At 49.1% G+C, this 19,818-nt stretch overlaps 1 protein-coding gene across 35 annotated transcripts in view; it reads right to left on the bottom strand.

Annotated features, from left to right (window-relative positions):
* The window catches only part of EIF4G1 (eukaryotic translation initiation factor 4 gamma 1), a 78,296-nt gene extending 61,696 nt beyond the window's left edge, over positions 1 to 16,600 (bottom strand). For 8 of the 35 annotated variants that reach the window (XM_083441794.1, XM_083441798.1, XM_083441820.1 and 5 more), the window contains exon 1: positions 16,248 to 16,402. The gene's annotated coding sequence lies outside the window, so the exon portion shown is untranslated. Of the gene's footprint in view, positions 1 to 812; positions 1,087 to 7,021; positions 7,090 to 8,267; positions 8,336 to 10,309; positions 10,354 to 12,063; positions 12,316 to 12,409; positions 12,510 to 16,247 lie in introns of those variants that run through there. The other 27 variants (XM_083441816.1, XM_083441829.1, XM_083441821.1 and 24 more) reach the window with 23 other exon arrangements.
* Between the last annotated feature and the right edge of the window lie 3,218 nt (positions 16,601 to 19,818).

Raw genomic sequence — 19,818 nt, 5'->3', positions numbered from 1 at the left:
TTTAGTACATACTACGTTTCTGTGTATATGTGTGTGCGCACACAGATTTAGGAGAGGGGGAGCAGCTGAAGCTGCACAGCCCACAACTGCACAGTTTGCAACAATTATCCCCCCCCCCCCCACCTTTGAGCATCTAGACACAGTGTGGTGCAGCATCACGCAGACAGGCAAGGAGGGAGCATGCAGCAGCCCTTCCTATAGGAAGCAGCTCCACACAGCCTGATGGGGCCATGTCTACCAGGAGACACCACCCCAAACGGTTCTCGATTTTCCAGACATGGAAACAGAAGCACCCCCACACCTCTTGCAAAACCAAACTGCAGGGACAGCCATGCTCCCAGAAAGAAAAGGAGCCAGCCCCAAAAAACTGAAGCCAGAGGCCCCAGAGGAGGTGGATTGTTGCTTTAGGGGAGGCCCAGCTGAAGTAGCTAGTCTCCCCTGAAAAGCCCACGCGAAGTTTTGCAGACAGTCAGCACCACCCCAAGGTCTGGGGAGAGGCAACTGCGAGCATGAGTCGTTTCCCCGACGCTCCAAATATGCCCAGTTAATTCTTTAGGCAGGCCAGCTCCCGTGCCAAGCACCCTTCCCTCCCCAGGCTGAGGCATTCTCGAAGAGCAGGCCCAACCCAAACCAACGCCGGCAACGAAGAAAAGATATTTGCTATGCAATTCCTTTCCTCCACCCACCCTGCTCCATGCCACCCCCTTCCCAAAACAGGGGCAAGCAGAAAGTCGAGGTCTCAATGTGGAACAGCCTCCCCACCTCACCCCGCCATCCTCAAAACATGCACAGAAAAGATGCAAAATACTCACCCCTAAGTAGGAAAAACCCCAGGCCAGTTTTGCAAGCAGCTGAGACTTTTCATCTGCCAGACTTTGAGAAAACGACAGAGGGTGGTGGGGTGGAGTGGGGGGGGGGGAGAATATCAGCCTGCAAACCTGCTGGTGAGCGGCATGGAGGGTCGGGCTTGCCAAACATGGGCAAGGCAGGGGACAGCCCCCCACCCCCACCCTGGGAAGGCCAGGAACATGAGTGCCGGGAGCTGCCGGTGGTGTCAGATCGCAGAGTCTGCTGCACTGCAGAGACACCGAGACAGGGAGAGGAGAGAGGCAGGCTGAAGAGAACCAGGGAGCACCCAAAACCCCACCCACAGTCACAGCCATTCGGCCCCAGCACTGCCCAAACCAGTCGGAGAAAATCCCACGCCTACACGCCTGAGTCACTCGCGTTGCACAGGCAAAGAGGAGGAAGGAGGCAGGCTCCTGGCCCAGCCCAGCCCAGCCTCTTCCCTCTTGGCAGGACCAAGCAACCAGGCACCCACCTGTGCTGCCAATGCAGGCACGAGACAGACAGCAGAGGAAGTCTGGGTGCTGCGCCATTTCGCAGTGCCTACACCCACAGGAAGCCTCCCTGCGCCCAGGAAGGCGCCCTGCCTCACCCCATCCCGAAGTGCAGAAGACGCAGGCCAAGGAGAGAGAACTGCACACCCGTCAGACTCTGCCCTTCAAAATCAGCAAGAGCAGCAGTGGCTGGAATGGGGAGGGGGCAGCAAGAGGCAGCCACACTTGCCTTAAGAGGGAGAGGAGTAAAGCAGCTAAGGGAATTTGCAAAGCAGCAGCCCTAGTGGGGTTTTTTTTTGGGGGGGGGGGTTGACTGGTGCAGCTGCTGTCTCAGTACTTCACTAGCTGGGCCTGGGACACTTGGGGTTGCATGTCCCATGACAACTATAAACACAGCGTGGTTTCAGGCAAGGATCACCCCCAGACTCAGTTCCCCATCTGAAAACTGGGAACAGCAGCGCCCCATGCGCCGGCTTGCACAACAGAAGACTGCCGTACGCTCTGGGAACTTACAGGAATCACTTAAGCAATTACCAGAAGGTACCATTTTCTCAATGCCTTCTCTCAAACAACCTCCTCCCACCAACAACAGATGGCTTCTCGTAGCCAAGCAGGCTTCATGAATCTACCTGTAAATAACAGTTCAAGACCAGGTGTGTAGCCTAGGAATCATTTTGGACTCACAGCTGTCCACTTCTGTGTCCAGGGCCACTGTCTACCAGCTCCAGAGACCCTACCTGCCTATGCACTGTCTCACCAGAGTGGTGCATGCTCTGGCTATCCCTCGTTTGGACTACTGCAATGCACTCTATGCGGGGCTACCCTTGAAGGCGATTTGGAAACTACAATTAATCCAGAATTCGACAGCTAGACTGGTGACTAGGAACAGAAGCTGGGACCATATAACACCAGTCCTGAAAGATCTACACTGGCTCCCAGTATGTTTCTGAGCAAAATTCAAAGTATTGGTGCTGACCTTTAAATCCCTAAATGGCTTTGGCCTTGTATACCTGAAGCAGCGCCTCCACCCCCATCGTTCAGCCCAGAATCATACTGAGGTCCACCTCAGAGGACCTTCTCGCAGTCCCCTCACTGCGAGAAGTGAGGTTACAGGGAACCAGGCAGAGGGGCTTCTCGGCAGTGGTGCCCTCCCTACGGAAACTCCGCAAAACTGGAAGTGGTGTCCCAGTTTGCAAACTTTACCTCAGTCTAAGAACGGAATATGAACGGTGGAAGAGCACCAGCGGCAGGAGGCCTCATTAGGGAAAGTGTGCCTTGGTTTAAGAATGATTTCAGTTTAAGAAAGGACTTCGGGTTTTGCGCAGTTGTAAACTGAATAGTTCATAAACAGGGCTGTTCTTAAATTGAGGTATCACTGCATAGGGAAGTTTTTACTTTGTTGGATGTTTTGATTTGTTGGAATCTGTTCAGAATGGCTGGAACAACCCAGTCAGAAGGGCAACATAATATTATTCTTATTATTAACAACAACAACAACAACAACAACAACAACAACAACAATTAGATGCACAAGGAAAGACTGAAAGCCGCATTCCCATGCTCAAATTCCTACAGAAAACCTGAGAACCCGATGCCTTACAGAGGCAAACTCTCTTCACATGAGACAAAATACCTCCCCTCTTTCACACACACACACACACACACACACACACACAAAGGGACAAGCCAACAGCAGAATCAACATTGCAAATACATCACATCTGTCTGCTTTAGGCCTGAACCCAACACAGAATGCATGAAACAGACAGCACCACACACTGCACACATGCACAGAACTAAAGCCCAAGCCACAATTGAAGCACTGACAACAATGCTCTTTTTCTCCCCAATGGCCAGTCACCACTTCTTTCTTTGGTCCCATCGAATGGGCCAATGTTTCTCAAACAAGGCCAAGAAGGGGAGTTTGGGGAAGATGGGAAAGGTAGCTCAGTCAATAAAGCACGAGTCTCTTAGTCTCAGGGTGCTGGGTTTGAGCCCCACATTGCGCAAAAAAATTCCTGCATTGCAGAGGGTTGGACCAGATGATCCTTGTGGTGCCTCCTAACTCAGAACACAGTTCTTCATTAGCATATCTGAATACTTAAGACTTAAGGTATTTCACAGTTTGGGTTGCAACCACATTGAGTCCCTGCTTAAGACATCTCAGGTCTAGAGCATTCAAGCTCCACATGGAAGGGTGCAAGGCAAAAAACTCAGGAGCAGCAAGAAACAGTACACTAAATACATTTTGGAAAGTGAGGACATCAGGACTGTGTCTGGGAGAAACCCGAGAAGATGGAGGTTCTGTGGGTGGGTGGTTCCTGTGTCCGGGAATTAGGTAGGTAACCAGTTATGAGAGGAGTTGCACAACCCTGAAGGAACAGGTTTGTAGCCTGGGAGAACTCATGGATTCCAACATGTTACTGGAGTCTCAAGTGGCTTCTGTGGCTAGGACTGCTTATGCCCAACTTAGGTTGGTTCACCAGCTATGGAAGTTCCTGGACCAGCCCAATCTCAGGTGACCTCCCACCTGAACCACTGCATTGCACTCTATATGGGGCTACCCCACGTCCAGAGACTGCAGCCAGGATAGAGCGGGACTGCCAGGTTGGCAAGCGGTCCAGCCTGTTGGGATCCCTTGCCACCAGTCCTCCACTGCCTACCAATAAGCTACCGTGTTAGCACTAAAAGGTTTTGGACTTAAGTTCTTTAAAGAGCGGCTGCCCCAGTATCACCCACTTTGGGGCCCTACAGTTGGCAGGGGAAGCCAACTTGGTGGTGGCTTGCGGTTGGCATTGACCAGTGGCAGGGCCTTCTCGGTGGCACTTCTCCATTTGGGGAGTGCCCTTCCTGGTGAGGTGTGTAGGTATTCCTTATTAGTCACATCTAGGAGGAATTTTAAAGCGCTCCAGTCTACTCAGGCACTTAATGGCTAAAAGATAACATTCCCAGCAACCCTGAAATTATCAGCTGTGAGATTAGGCAACCGTTTTCAACTATGCTTTTATTTTTTTAACTGTTTTATCGCTGCTGTGTTTGCAGCCCTGATATCCTTTGAAGGAAGGGCATGATATAAATGGAAAAAGTTGTCCAAAATATTGCAGGGTTGGGAGGAGAAGAAAAGGCTCCACTACCATCACCAAGGGTAACCATTAAGGTGTTAGCACCAATCCACAAAGATCATTGCCGTCAAAGGGATACGCAGGTCATATTTTTGAAGGGAGCTATTCCAGGACTTTGACCCAACTGCTACCCCAAGCAGTGGGTCCTCCTCTCTCCTGTATTGGAAGGAAAAGACACACTGCTCCCCACAAAAGCCGGCCAGCTGGCGAATTCACAAGCACCCAAGACTTCAGCCACTCAAGGTCTGCTGGCATATCGATTAGCATGGCCAAGCCCATTAAACAAACACCTCAAAGGTTAAAGAGTGCCAAAGCAGGGAGGCGGAGACTTAAGAGAGGCAGCTCCCTTGTGCTCCAGGGTCCATTAGCACATCAAGGAACAAATGGGAGGAACAGATAGCCATTCCCTTGCCAGCTCCTTTTCTCAGCTGTGAATGCTTTTTTCCGCCCATGACTGGAGCTTCACCTCCTTCCTAACAAGCTTTGGAATTAAAACTCTACTTGCCACATCCACCCCCCCTTTATTCCTTGTCAACATCCTGGCTCTTCCTGTCCAGTTAAGACCAGCAATAGCTCAGTCAGTAGGGCACAAGCATGAGACCCTTTACTCTCAGGGTTGTGGGTTCAAGCCTCACATTGGGCATTGCAGGGGGTTGGACTAGATGACCCTCATGGTGCCTTCTACAATTCTCTGATTCTCCCTCTTCTGTCTCCAGATGCTGGCCCTTCCCTGCAAGGGCAGCACAGGGACCAAGCAACAGCGGACCTTATTGCCACCAGATCCAAATCACACCCGTGCCAGGAATTTGTTGCGTTTTCTGCAAGTCCTCCCATCAGCCACGCATTGGTAGTAATTCTGGCCTACCTTGACAGGATTGCCGCAAAATTGCTGAGGTGCTGAATGCAAAACACCTTTTCCAAATTCTAAACTTTTACAAAAATGCTAAGGTTTGCTGTTGATGTAGATCCCCTTCCTTTTAAAAAAAAAACCCAAACCCTAATTGCCAACCAAAGCAAAGCAGCAAGTGAGACAACACCCACATGCGGGAAAAGGAAACTTCCCCAACCTGTTTGTCAGAGTTGGGGTCCAATGATGATGCAAGCACCTCTGGGAAGAGACCACAGTGGCACTGGTTGTTTCACTGGCAAAAATCAATAGCCACTCTGACCTTAGGCTGCCCAAATGCTCCCAAACTTGTGAAATCAAAAGCAGGTCAGTCTGCATGGACTAGGTCACCAGCCATCACAAACTACACCCCATCTGGGGGTGGCATGGGTGACAGGCACATTAGAATCTTCTTTTGCCAAATGAACTGTGAGGTTCCAAAATTCACCTTGATATATCATGATCAGTACTTGCCGATTGAAGGGAAGCGGTGCAAGGCATCTCTGATCTTGCTCTGGGGGGCTTGTCTTTATGCTTCAATGGACAGAACTATGATCCCCAGGAGAAAAGGCTATTTTCAGTAAAATGGTATGGGAATTTCCCACTTATGTTTTCAGAAACTGAGAGCAAGGCTCTATGAAGGTAGTAGAGCACAGTCAACATAAAAGTTTAGGAATAGGGATACAGACTCCTCCCTTTTAAAAATAAAAAAGAGGGGCACATTTCTCTGCTCTTTCCCCACTTTAAATTCCTTTCTCGGGGTTCCTGAGAGTGGCTGGGGAAACCCAGCCAGATGGGTGGGGTATAAATAAATAAATAATTATCATCATATCATCATCATGTTACACAGCTCTCAGGCACCCAATAAACATTTCGTGGAAGAAACACATCTGCTGCACTAGCGTTCTAAATTTTCAGGTGCACAAGCAAGAAGTCTCGGGTGGAAAGTGGGGCTCAGAGAGAACAGTACATGACCTAAAGCACACCAAGGAGGCCTGTAGTGGTGCAAGAGCTTGCAACGCCCACCCGGAAACTTGGGGAGGTTTCTGTGCTAGGACTGAGGGGGCAAGGAAATAAATGAATTCCATCTTTAACAGCAAGGACGGACAGAAGGTCCTGATGCTCCCTCAGAAACGACGTAAGTTTTGGAAGGGGTGGGGACTGTGATGTCCAGGGCAATTGGCTTCACCAGGATCTGTAAGAAACAGCAAGCAACCCATCTACTGAGGATTGGCGCCAATGCACTGCAAATGCTCAGGAGATATGGCATGGCTTCCTTCTCAACCCCTCTACCCTGGTGAAAGTTTTATTTTGGGAATAATTTGTTTACAGGGTGCACTCTGATAAACACCTCCTGCCAGGCCTACCTGGGATGGCATGCTTTTGATTTGTCACCAGGCTGCCACCATTTTAATTTTTCATGATGCTCTTGATTTAGCATCACTCCAGGCCATTCCAAGGATTTTACATGGTGGCCACCAGTATAGAACACAAAGGGGGAGCATTAAGAGGGCCCCTGGGGACGTTAAGGGTGACAGGCCATGCCAGGGCCCTGGGGCTCATGCCAGCTGCCCAAGGATGCTGCATGGGAACACTGAATTAGCTCACTTGCTTGGCTCATCTGGGCTGTGCTAAAACCGAGCAGACAGCAAATTCAATCTTGCTTCACTTACATGCGTTGCAACCCATGCAATGTAGGTTAATGTGGGGGTTGGCATGTTGAGAGTTCTGCCTCAAAGCACTGAAAATGGGCAATAAGGAACAGGTATAATAGGAGTTTAGGAAACGAGGCTGCAGAAATTAATCCAACTGCAGAATTTCCATTTGTGGGTGAACATGCCACAAATGGAAAACGGCCGATGGAGAATGCAAGATGCCCACGACTTCGTAAGTAGCATTTGACAAAGCAGGAATTGTACTCTTTGTTTCGTGGCTGCTTACAGCAGCTTCCTATTCACTGGTTCAATAAAACTTCTTCCACAGGTGCTCAGGCAGGCACTGCAACTGCCCTGACTAGTCTATCTGCCTACAAATCTCCTCTCAAAGAAATACCTTTCTCCACTGAAGCCAACTGCTTAACACAGCCTTCCTTAGCCTGGAGTGCTCCAGATATTTAGGACTACAGATAACTCACAATCTTACATTATTTTACTTGTGTTCACAGCTTTGTGTGGGTGGGGGAAATTAAAAATAAAATGGAGAGCGGAAGAAACCCATTCTTCATTTTATTTATTCCCTGTCCACCATTATGGGCTTACCAGGCAGCCCAGAGCCCTCGCCAGCAAAGGGAGGCTCCAGACTTTGGGGAGGTGGTGCAATGTCTCTGGCATGGTTCTAGATGCCTCCTGCCTCCTCCCCAAAGCTGGGCAAGCACTTACTAGGCTTTGAGAAGGAGGTGGGAGGACTCTAGGATCCTGCCAAAACCCTCGCAACAAAGCAGCCATGGAAGGGCTCTGGGACACTGCCAGAGCCCTTTCCGCCTATTTCCTGAAGTTGGGCAAGAGGTCCTCCACCATGCAGGGAGCCTGGTTCCAGAAATTCCTGGCAGTACACATTTATATACATGGACCCCCAGAACCTAAACCCTGCGTAAGATATGAGATACGTGCACTGCTATCAGGAGCAGATGGGAGCTGCAGTTCAAAACCTCTACAAGGCAACAAGTTGGAGAAAGCTGGGTTAACACCATAACTCCTATCCTAACAAAAATAAAGCCCAAGCACATTTAATCAAATTTGCTCCCCACTGTTCCCTTTCAGACCTTGCTTGTCTCCCTTTCCTTTGACGCCTCCAACTTAAAGCTTTTGATCGACCACATCATGATAGGGAAGGGCTCCTAGCTTACTGTGCTTTATTGAGAATGAGCAGCATGGTGCCCTGCTGCCACTGAGAGAAACAAGGCAGGAAGAAACAATTTACCTTGGGTTCTTGCGATGTCCGGACAGGCACCCTGCTTATTTTGCTCCTTCGTTGTTCGCTTGTAAATCCTGTTAAGGGAGCAACAAATTTTTGCCTAATTCTGAAGGGGCATGACTTAGTCCTTAAGAGTTGTGGTATTGCACTCTCTAATGCTAAGTCTAAGTGCTGCTTACAACCAAAACCAGAAGTCACACACATATTCTGGGTGTCGAAGAGACTGAGAGGCGATATGATAGCCATCTTCAAATATCTAAAAGGCTGTCACATGGAAGATGGAGCAAGCTTGTTTTCTCCTGCTCCAGAAGGTAGGACCCAAACCAATGGCTTCAAGTTACAAGAAAGGAGATTCTGACTAAACTTCAGGAAGAACTCTCTGAGTAAGAGCTGTCTGAGAGTGGAACAGACACTCATGAGAGGTGGTGGACTCATCCTTGGGAGGATTTTAAGGAGAGGTTGGATGGCCATTTGTCACATATGAACAAGTTGAGATGCCTACACTGCAGGGGGGATTGGACTAGATGACCCTTGGAGTCCCTTCCAACTCTACAATTCAACGATTCCAACCCATTATTCTTAAACCTTTCATATCTTCCGTCACTTAACAAAAGTATAACAAGATGGTGCCCTTTTATGCAACTTCTCAGCAGATGCCCAACTGGCCTTCGACAAAAGCACTCCAAAAAGCAGCCTGCTCCAGATCTAAACAGACTTAGGTCCCATCTCCTAACATCTAAGTCCTTTCCCCTAGATCCCCATTTCAAAAGGGAATGATGGTATGGGAATCCCAAAGCAATGCTCTGTCCTTGTGTTCATTTAATGCAATTCAGTTACTCTGCCAACTGTGCTGTTGTTTTCCCAGCAAAAGCAGATATTCTCCCATCCTTTCAAAGAATGTTTATGGGCAAAACAAGGATCTAGGAGTATTGTTGTGTTCTGGTGACTGCAGATATGAAACCTCAAGCTGCTTGTTTTATCTGCACTGATGTAAAAACATCTAGGCACTTCTCATACATTACCTTAAGTGACCCTGGCAACTGTTAGGTTAGTTATCACACCGCAAATTGCAGATATACAATCAAGAGGACGGCACAAATTAAGGGAGGATGGGCCTATCTCTGGCTATTAGTTATCATTGCTATATGAAACCTGCATCTGAACACTCAAGGCTGTCAAACTTGTAGGCACTGGAAGAATCCAATTGGCCAGGGTGAGAACAAAATGCTGGATTTGAAGATCGTTCACTCATTTGGGGTTGAGGGGAGGCTAATACTGGCTTGTGTAAGTTTTGAATCTGGGACTTCCTGGCTCACACTTCTACTCTCAACGCTTCACAACTTCTCAAAGTAGCTAAAGTTAATATTCCAGATTAACAAAAATTACAAGGGAGCGCTCTTGTGCCTCTTGCCTGTGGCAGTATCATCGTTTCCTGAAATGCCTTCTCCAACAAGGGATTTGGGAAGATAAAAGAAACCTGGAAAGGCAGGATTCTCTCCAGATGACGAAGTGGGGAAAGGGAAAGAGGAAGCATTTTGCACCTCCACCCTGTCATTAGTCCCTTCCTTGCACTGCTCCTGAAGGCAGAACTTTGTTCCTTCTTCTCTGTGACAGGAAGTGAACATGGAACAGAGTGCAACAGGCACCATTTCTGAGGGAAGTTAATTGAGGGAGGACCTTTCTGGGTGAAAGGGAAAGTCTTGAGAATATAAACTGCTCTTCTGAACTTCTTAGGGGTGTTTTAGGACTTCTGTATAGGGAATTCTACAGGCATCACTGCATGCAATGAGCACTTGTGTACTTCACCAGTATACAGACTGACCAAATCAGGCTTTTTGCTGCATGCAGATTCAATAAAATACAAAACTTGACCATTTAACACACACACCACTATGTGCCAGGGTACATACAATTCTCTACACAGAAGCTACTGTCCATTACAAATCTTTATCTCGGATGAATTACAGGTAGCGTGGTTAAAATGAACAAACTTGTATCCTTGGATTCAGAAGACCTGGGCTGAAAACCCAGCTTGGCCACAAACTCACCAAATGGCCTTGGGGAAGTCACACTCTCAGCCTCAGCTCCTAAACTGCGTAATGAAAACAATAATATTTAGTATTTATGTAGCACCTTTCCACATTTTATCTCAGTATTTTTCAAAAATAGCAACAATGTAAGGTAGGTTAGCATTATCCACAAATGTCTGAGGCTTGACAAAGGCCTCCCCTGCAAGCGACTATGTATTACATTCATATTCTGCCTTTCATCCATCATGGAATAGGGTAGATGAGGGACTTTCAGGTGGCCCTCCATCCAAGCACTGATACAGACCTGCCTTCAGAAAGGCATCCTGTGCTTTTAAGATTGTGCAGAGTGAGATTTGAACCAGGACCTTCATGGGTCACAGCTTAATCCTGTAACCACTTGCAAATGCCAACAGTGAAAGAAGATAAGCACAGGGGACATGTAACATGCTAGACAACAAGGGGAAACCGCTTTGGATAGAGGGGAAACTGCTTCCCAGAGGACAAGGCCAGCAGCTGCCCCACAGTATAACCCCAGAAGTACAATGGAGGCATCAAACTAGGAAACCCCTCAGTTTGACTTGTGATTCTCACATTTGCCCAGTGATAGGGTGGGGAAACATGGTGGTAGTTCCTCTGCATTTTGACACTTCCTGCTCCTGGGCAGAGCTGGCTCCTATTTTTTTATTCTTATTTTTTATTCTAGAGCTTAGGAATTTGAAATATTTTCCTAGCCCTACTTTTGAGGGACACACCCTTGTGTTCTGCAATTATAAAGAAGAAGAGCCACAGTATTCCTCCATTACAGAAGGTCCCACACTCAACTATGCAGAAAAGTGAAGCAAGTCTTCCGATGTGAACTGAGCACCCTTATTCCCTGACTCCCCTCACCCTTTCACTTAACACAAACACACTCCCAGACAAAATAGCAGAGAATTCCACCCACCACCATTGCCAGAAGCAACCCAATGAAACGCTGTTTAGCACGAAATGCGAACGTGGACTGTTGCGATGCAAGCCTTCCACCCTCCCCTGTAGGGCAAACTACATAAAACCAGGAAATGTGCAATCGAGGTTCAAGATGTCCTCCCTCTCCCACACTTTCAGAGACAGTTGGTGTTACTCCACACAGTAAGATCTCCTTTAATCACCATCCAAACCCACCATGACAGCAAGCCGCCTTCCTAAAAGGAAAATGCGCAAACAAGTGGCAGCCTTTCAGGGACTGAACAAACAGATTAATATGGGTTGCTGTTGTTTTCAAAATAAAAACCCAACAACTCAACACAACAAAATCTGAAAGTTTAGATGTGCACAAGTAAAACTGGGTTGCTTAAGAAATTGCTGAGTAATTTTTAACGTCTGTTCTGGGCGGTAAGAGGACTAACATATGTTTGGGGAAAACAAGGCACAACCAATGTGCGCGGGCGTGGGGAGGGGGGAACACACGCAAAAACTAACAGAGGGCACAAGACAAAGGAGATGCAAAGGTTTATTTACCCTCCGCATTTATTTTATTTTGTACAAAGGGCCGGAAGGCAAGCATGAAGAGCCATCCACTGGGGAAAGGGCAGCAGCCGGCGAATAAGGGCGGGCCAGGCAATATTTCAGAGAAGGGGGTGCCTTAAATACAAAGCACCAAGATCCCCCACCACCCCAAGCCCTTTCCCCCCTCTCTCCTGCTCTGCAAAAGCCCCAAACCCAGCCGCAACCGGAAAGCGAGGGGTAAAGGGAATTTGGGTCGGGGGTTGGAGAGAGAAAGGACCCGGACGCACCTCGGCCGGTGGCACATGGGCGCAAAAAAAGAGAACCCCAAACCTCGAGACCTTCCTCCTCCGGGGGTGGAGGGTGGCCTTTCTTCCCCTCCGAGGTTCCCCCGCGCGTCGCGCCGGCCTGGATGGCAAGCAGGAAGCCAGGCCCCGGCCCGCCTGCTCCAAGGACACGTGTCCTAGCCGGGCGGCCCCGCAGGGGAGGGAGGGAGCCGCGGCCCACGCGGTGGCGACTGCCGGGCGCCCTGCGCGCTGGCCGCAAGAGCGCCCGCGGCGGGCGGCGAGAGAAAAGCAGGCGGGCGGGCGTAGCGTGGCCGGGGCCCTGTCCCCCCACCGCCGCTTCCGACCGTACCCGAGTTGCGCCGCAAGCACGTGGGGCTGGCCCGGTTCTCGGAGGCGGACGCCAAGCACCGGCGCGGTAGCAGCCACAGCCAGCGAGGGAGGAGGTGGAGGGAGCGGAGGAGGTGGAGCCGCAGCAGGGCCAGCCCCGACGGCGGCCTAGGGCAGGGCGAAGCGAGCAAGGAGGAAGGAAGGAAGAGGAGAACACGTGGGCCCAGCGGGATGCAGGCACCGGGCGGGCTTCGGGCCTACAAGCGGGGTGGGAAAGGCCGATCCGGCGCCGCAGGGTCCCTGCGCGCGGCGAGTGCTCCGCAGATGTGGGCGCGCAGCTGCAGAGCAGCTCTCGCCCGGATTCCGCCCCGTTCCCACGTGCGCAGAGGCCACGGAAGGGGAGACCCTACCGGGTGCGGCTGATTGGAATTTTAGAGGAGGGTGCACCCACGCCCCAATACCGCTACAGAACGGGGCGATCCTAAGCTTCCCGGCTTCGCCTAAAAGCGGGCAGCTGCTGCGCCCCGTTAAGGCGTGCACCCACCCACAGCACCCGATATGTTTGGATGCAAGAGCGGAGATATACATTTCCCAGCGTGTTCCATAAATGCAGACCCCGCAGGTCCTATGCAGGAGCATTCTGAACTGCGCGGGGTGCTTACCTATGCCAAATGAACCAAAACACTGCCTACGAAGCACAACAGTAGCCTTAGATACCACAGGTTATGTGGGGTCGAGAGCCCTGCAGGTTTCAAACGCGGGGTGGGGTGAGAGGAGTGCCACATTTTATGAGGCCGTATACTGAGACTGGAAACTCCAGAGGCGGTCGGGGAGGGGGGGTCGCAGTTATCGGCAGATCTGAGCCCCCGTTTCAAAGCTTATGGAGCGGGGTACAGGATCCAGGAATCTAAATACACCACCACATGGTAAACCTCTACAGAGGAACACAGGCAGGCCTTGTAAGTAAATTACTGAGCTCAATGGGTTTTACTTCCAAGGAAATGTATATACAATCAGCAGGCACATCACAGCCTTATATGGGGCATTTCAGAGGAGCGGCTGTTTTGTTGCATAATATCAGCCTTCTCCAACATGGGCAAACATCACTGTAGTCCCAAACATCCAGGAGGTGACTGGTCCTCTCAATAAAGGTATTCTGTCTGGGGACATTCAGTCCTATACATGCACAATAGGAGACTGGGATGTTACAAGCATGTACCAAAACAATTGATTCCTGCCTATATGTACTAAGGAGAACAAAAGCTTACGTGCCAGAAGATCTTCAGATGTCCACTCAAGGTTATGCAGCTTTCACCTCCCTTTTATTCAGGTTTATTAATGAAGTTATTTTAATCCATGTTACTTTACAGAGTTCAGAAAAGGGCTAGATGATGGATTAAACTACCAAAAAGGCATAGTGGTAAATCCAAGGACACCCATCAGCTAGCTACCTTGAACTCTCTAAGGAAAAGTAGAGTAGAAATGTTTTAATAAGTGATACCAACAAAACTATTGTGGAAAGAATGAGAGGAGGGTGTTAACAAAAGAGTTGTCAGGGACAAAGTTACAATTCAGTGGAAAGCAGGATTGGACCCTCCAGATGCAGTCTAAAAGGCTCAGATGTAAAGGAACTCAAAGAGAAATAATCATAAGGAAATGAAATAATCTATAAGTATAAGAACCTTATAAAGGTCCAGTCTTGTATTTTAATAGTCCAAATAGGGTGGGGGCTAGTTGAAGATATTAAATTTCAGGCCTCAGAAGAGCATAACCTCATAAAATACAAGCTGCCAGTACATTTTGGGACAGACCTGGTTTGTCTCACGGCTACTGGCCAAGAAGGGAACCTGGTTTAAGACCTCAAGCTATTTAAACTCAATTCGCATAAAATTAAAGCTCAATATCTATCAAATGCTACAAATATCATAAATATGGCATATAGGGGTAGCTGGAGGCCTTAGAAGCTCCACACTTCCTTCTAAATTGTGGAAATGGTGCCCTAAATACTGTGTGTGCTAGATACTGGGCTCTATAGATAAGCAGGGAGGGGACTTTAACAAGGTCTAACTGTACAGAAATGAGTTGCTTGATAGTTTCAGCAGCAAATAGAATTATATGAGATAGCAGCTGGTCTCAACTTTAGACATTGTAGTACTGCGCTAGCATGCCAAAGTTGTCATGCAACTAAGCTCGAGAAGGCCCCTTTGGTTTCAGGTATCCTTTCAGAAAATGTGATTTCATGTCTTAAACAGTGCACAATTCATGGAAAGAAGGGATTTGTTGACCCCATACTTTGTGGGAGAGAATTGATTATGGAGCTGGAAATTCTGTTTCTTCAGTAATTTTGATTAACACTTTCATGGTGCAAAATTATTTAGAAGTCATGTTTTATTCATGGCACACTGGCTTCAGACTTTGTTCACACTGTACTTATCTAGAGTTAACTGTACGTATAGCAGAAACCCTGAAGAAGCTTGAATAGAAAGGCCTTGGGCTCCATAAATATTATACAGATTGAGCAGCAGAGGGGTCTGTTTATTATAGTGTTTGCCCATTGGAAAGACACTGTTTTGAGTTCCTACTGATAGTTATGCAAGACTGGCTATGCTTCTAGAGCACAGGCCTGTCTTCCAGGCTCATATGCAGTTTGAGAGAGGCCTAGTACCTGTACTAAGGCCCTATAACAGCAGCACATATAAAGGGCTCAAGTTTTAGGGTCAAAATCCTCCTGAGTACCTGGATAGATAAGGAAAGGCTCCTCTAAGTTTCAGGGCGTTCTCCGAAAGGAGGCTGGCTATGAGGGTGGACCTTTGTCCCCCACTACTGGTCTGTGCCAAGGGCATATTTGCTTGGAAAGCTCTCGTTCTTAAAACACAGCTTGAGTAAGATGCAGGGCAAAAAATAAGTTTGCTGCTTATTAAAATACAGGCACCACAGGCATGACCTATAGGAGACTAGGCTACCTTGTGGAGTTTGCATTTGGGGTGGGGAGCGAGAGAAAGGGCTCGAATTCAGAACCGAAAAACCTCACATCTGTTCCAGGTGCGGAGACGTTTTAAAAACAAGATACTGGCGTTATGTGAAAGAAAGGTTTGTTTGGTGGAGCAGACAGAGCCTCAAAATGAGAGGCGTAGCTACGAGGGGGCTAGCCAGGCTTTTTTTGGCCCTGGTGAAGCCCCCCCGAGGGGAGGCACTAAGGGTCTCAGCCTGCGTATGTCTACCCAAATGCGCGTGCGAAGAGATACCAAGCTCGGTCTTTGACCCGGGTGAAATGGAAGCCCAGTTTCGCCCCTGCTCGGAAACACCCTTTCCGTAACCTTGCGCTTCGCACGCACGCGAGGAAGCCGAGAGAGAAGCGCCGTCTGCACGCGCCCAGGAGCACCCTGCGCAGGCCGAAGGAAGCGGGAGCACAAAGGCCGGCTCCACGCTCCCAGAGAAAGCGTAGTCAGCGGGAGGAGGAGGAGGAGTAAGCGGGGAAAGGCCGGGTCTCTCTCCTCTCTCCCGGCAGCCGCCCTTCACCCGGGCGCGGGGACCACGAGGCCTAGCCCGGCCGGCGTCTCCTTCCTTCCTTCCTCCTCCCGCCCCACGTGGTGCTCAGGCGAGGCCTCCGAGGGCCAGGCAGGCGGCCGGGTAGACGAGGGGGCAATGGCGGCCGGAGCCCAGTCAGGGCGCGACGAGAGGGTGGGGGTGAGGGGGGGAATGCCCTCGTCGCGGGAGGGGGGCAGCAGGGGGAGGAGACCGGCGAGGCCCCGCCTCTCTCCTCCCACCCCCCCCCCACCGCGCCAACCGCGGCCTACTCTGGCTTTCTCTCGCGCCCCCCCCCCCCGCCGCACCTTCCCCCCTCCCCCCACCGCGGTTACCTTCAGTCTCCTTCAGTCCGGGGAGCGGGGCCCGACGCAGCCGCAGCGCAGCCCAGCACGACCATTTCCGGAGCCGCTCTCCGAGGGGAGGGGCGGGGCAAGAGGAAGGGAGGAGGGTCGGTCACGGGGCGAGGGAGGACGGCGCCGAGGGGGCGGGGCTGGCCTGAAGCCTCTCAGGGGGAAGGGAGGGAGGTGGGGCGAATTGGGAGGGGTGGGGTGAGCTGCCGCCCCGCCTTCGTCACGTGGCTCGCGCCATGCTCTGGTATTGGGGGACGAAGGGGAGAGAAAGAAAAGAGGCGGTCAGGTGACTCCCGCGCGGCCGGCGCGGCCTCTTGGGCACGTGACCTCCACGCGAGGCAGGGAGGCGGGCAGGCTGGCCGGCCGGCGCGCGCACCTGCGTCACGTGGCGGGGAGAGGAGCTTCCGTTTCCCCTTTCCTGGTCGAAAAGCGTTCTTGCCGCCGCCCGGTGCCACTCTATGGCTCGTGACACGTGTGGGTGGTGGGGGAGGGGATCGGGCCCGGAGTAGCTTCCTCGCTCTTCTTAATGAATAAGCACAGGGAAATCAATATATATGTGTGTTTGCATAAATGTATATTATAAACACACACAATAACTTCGGAGAGCAATAATGTTTTTATTCTATTAATGCTTAGTTGTTTTTAATTATTTTTTTCTCCCTAAGTTTTTAGCTGTTCCTATTTTATCTGCACGCCGCCTCGAGACCCTGTTGGGGGAAACCTGCGATATAAATAAATGCACAATAATTATACTAAATATCCCAGTGTTCCAATAGGACTGGCCCTACCAGCGTACGCAGTAACAGGAGGTGCTGGTGGCTTCAGGCTTCCAGGGGCGGCGTCAGCTCATAATTCTCTTCCACCTGGTTCAGGATACGATGCTCCCAGTCAGTAATTGGCTGACATTCTGTAAGGCCCCTGCGGGTGGTCCCTGCCTTTCCCTTACTGCCTCCACCCCGCCTCGATTTCCTCATGGCACCTATGTATCAAGTTTAACCCACAAGAGCTAAATGGAACTTCCAGGTTCAGAGGCACTCTGCTCCCAGATTGCAGGTCTTGGAGGATAAAAACATATAGAGGGTGCCTCTGAAGTGTGTCTGAAAACTTCAGTTGGCACAGAATGTGGCAGCAAGGGTGCAAGTGGGTGCTTGGGCACGGGAGCTCATTATACCTTATCTTACACTCATTGGTTGGCAGTTTGTAAATGGGCTTAATTCATGCTGGTCATTACTTCTAAAGTTCTAAATGGCTTGAGTGCATGCTGACTGAGCAGCCATCTCCTTCTGTTTCCAACTGTTCACTCTTAACACCTTCCCTCCAAATGTTGCTTCTTTCTAAATCAGTTTGTTCCTCTCCCACCTCTCCCTGGCCCTATTCAAAAACATCATCTCAAGGGGTATTTCCTCACTTTTCCCTCAACCTTGTGAGTTAGGCCCACAAGGACTAACCTCCAACTAATAATAAACTGCATGGTGATTTTAAAGTGTGTAAATTATGTACTGATTGACTGACCCAAGACCACAAGATTGGATGAAGATCCTATGTATGAATATGTTGGTTTAAAAATAATAATTGAGAGTTCCATATGAAAGATCTACCTACCTGTCAAAATGGCGTAATGAAACAGACAGTAATGAAAAACATCAACTGACAGTGCCCTGCAGATATTATGCTGGCCTTTGCTTGCAGATGTTGAAAAGTGCCCTCTCTTGGACGCAAGTTTGTACGCAGAGGAAAGGAAAGGCCATGAACCTGCCTGAACCCAAAGTCATCAAATGTTCTTTTAGACACTTCTGGAATTTGAACAAGCTAGAGTCAGAAAGGACACTTTTTAAATAACATAGTACATCCGTATTGAATTCTGGCTTTGATCAGCAGTTGAATCCAATTGTCAAGGGATGCTTCAAAATCACACTGTTGGTTAGTCAGCAAGCAAGATAATTGCTAAGTGTTGCTTATGGTGACAGATAACGATGCAGACTCTCTGCAGTAGTCATCTCACCCCACCATCCTCTCACAAAATGAGCCTGAGCATGAATGAGCTAAAGTGTTTCTTTCATATGAGATCATGCTTGTTCACCATCACCCGGTGTTCAAGTCAGGAGGGATGGTTAGTCTTTTCTGTAGCACTGACTCACATAAATCCCTTTTCTTCCCTTCAGCCACCCATACTACCTCTGCAAAAAACGGCCCAGAGTCAGATATGAAACCCACTCACTCCTCTGCCGTGCCTTTCTGTTCCCTTTTAATTTGTAAGGTTTGTGTTCTGTCCCCAACCACTAAATCTCCTCCTTTGTCATTCACTACATGAGGGGTGGGGAACCCTTTTTTCTATAGAGGGTTCACAATTCCAGAGGGGCCGGGTAGGCAGCGTCAGAAATAGATGTGACTTTTCTTTCTGTCATCTTTGTATCTTTTTTTTTCTATCATTCCTTTCCTCCCTGTTAGCAGTGCTGCCAGAGATTGCTCTTGCAAGTGATCTGACCTCATCGCCTAAACTGCAGTATACAGACGCTCAAGAAAACTCTTCACCAACATTAGGACCCCTAAGAGCTGAGATAAACAGAAAACACAGGCTATTTCAGAATCTACAGATGGGCTGGTGAACTCTTCAAACAAAAGACAAGGAATAAGTAAGATTTCTAGCAGTTATGGATCAAGAGCCTTCATGAGGCACTGCCTGCTCCTCTTTTCACCTCCCTGGCCAGCGGACTGTAAATTTGAATAAGCTCGCCCCAGGGTCCCCAAAAAATGAGTGTCTACTATTTAATTGTCCTGACATTTGGTTTCTTACACCCTGAACGTCTGGCTCTTGCATTGCTCTATAGCAAGTGATTCTTAAGCCTTGGCATGATGTCCTCCTGAATTTACTTTTTAAAAAACAAAAAAAGAAATGTAGACACACAAGGTATATAATAGCACTGAGATAGTGAGTATCAGGATTTAAGGAAAGGAAGTAGAAAATAAGTCCCCCACCCCCCACAGCCATGAGGGGAATAATAGAGATTCCATTTGCTTACTTTCTAATCAGTACAATGCATATACAGGTAGCTGTGTGGTTAGCAAGGATGACTTATCTTGTGACCTACAGCTATTTAAAAAAAATGCCTCAGTTGATGTATTTCAAATAGTGAAATAAAGGTACAATTTGGCTATTTAGGAGACTGGTGCTATGCATCCTATTGCGATTTCTGAAAAGTACTTACAACCACAATGGGATATATATACATGTTTTACATAGTATTCCCTGATCAAATGAATCTACAACATATTAAACTTGAAAGGTGCAGAGCTGGAAAAGGTGCAGGGAAGAACAACCAAAATACTCACGAGCAGTGCAGCAGCTTCCCCTGCAAGGAGAACTTAAAACATTTGGGGCTATTTTGTTTAGAAACAAGTGGGGGGGGGGGGAGAGACACGATAGAAGCGTATGGCATGGAAAAAGTAGGTTTTTCTCCCTCTTCCAAAGCTAGAATCCAGTACAGCAGAATGGTGGGAGATGCAGGACATACAGAAGGAAGTACTTCTTCACATGGTGGAGTTAAACTATGGT

The sequence above is a fragment of the Podarcis tiliguerta genome (assembly GCF_965153285.1).
Source record: "Podarcis tiliguerta genome assembly, chromosome: 5".
Classification (NCBI taxonomy): domain Eukaryota; kingdom Metazoa; phylum Chordata; class Lepidosauria; order Squamata; family Lacertidae; genus Podarcis; species Podarcis tiliguerta.
Note: the sequence above shows the minus strand (reverse complement) of the source record. Positions and strands in the feature narration are given on the sequence as shown.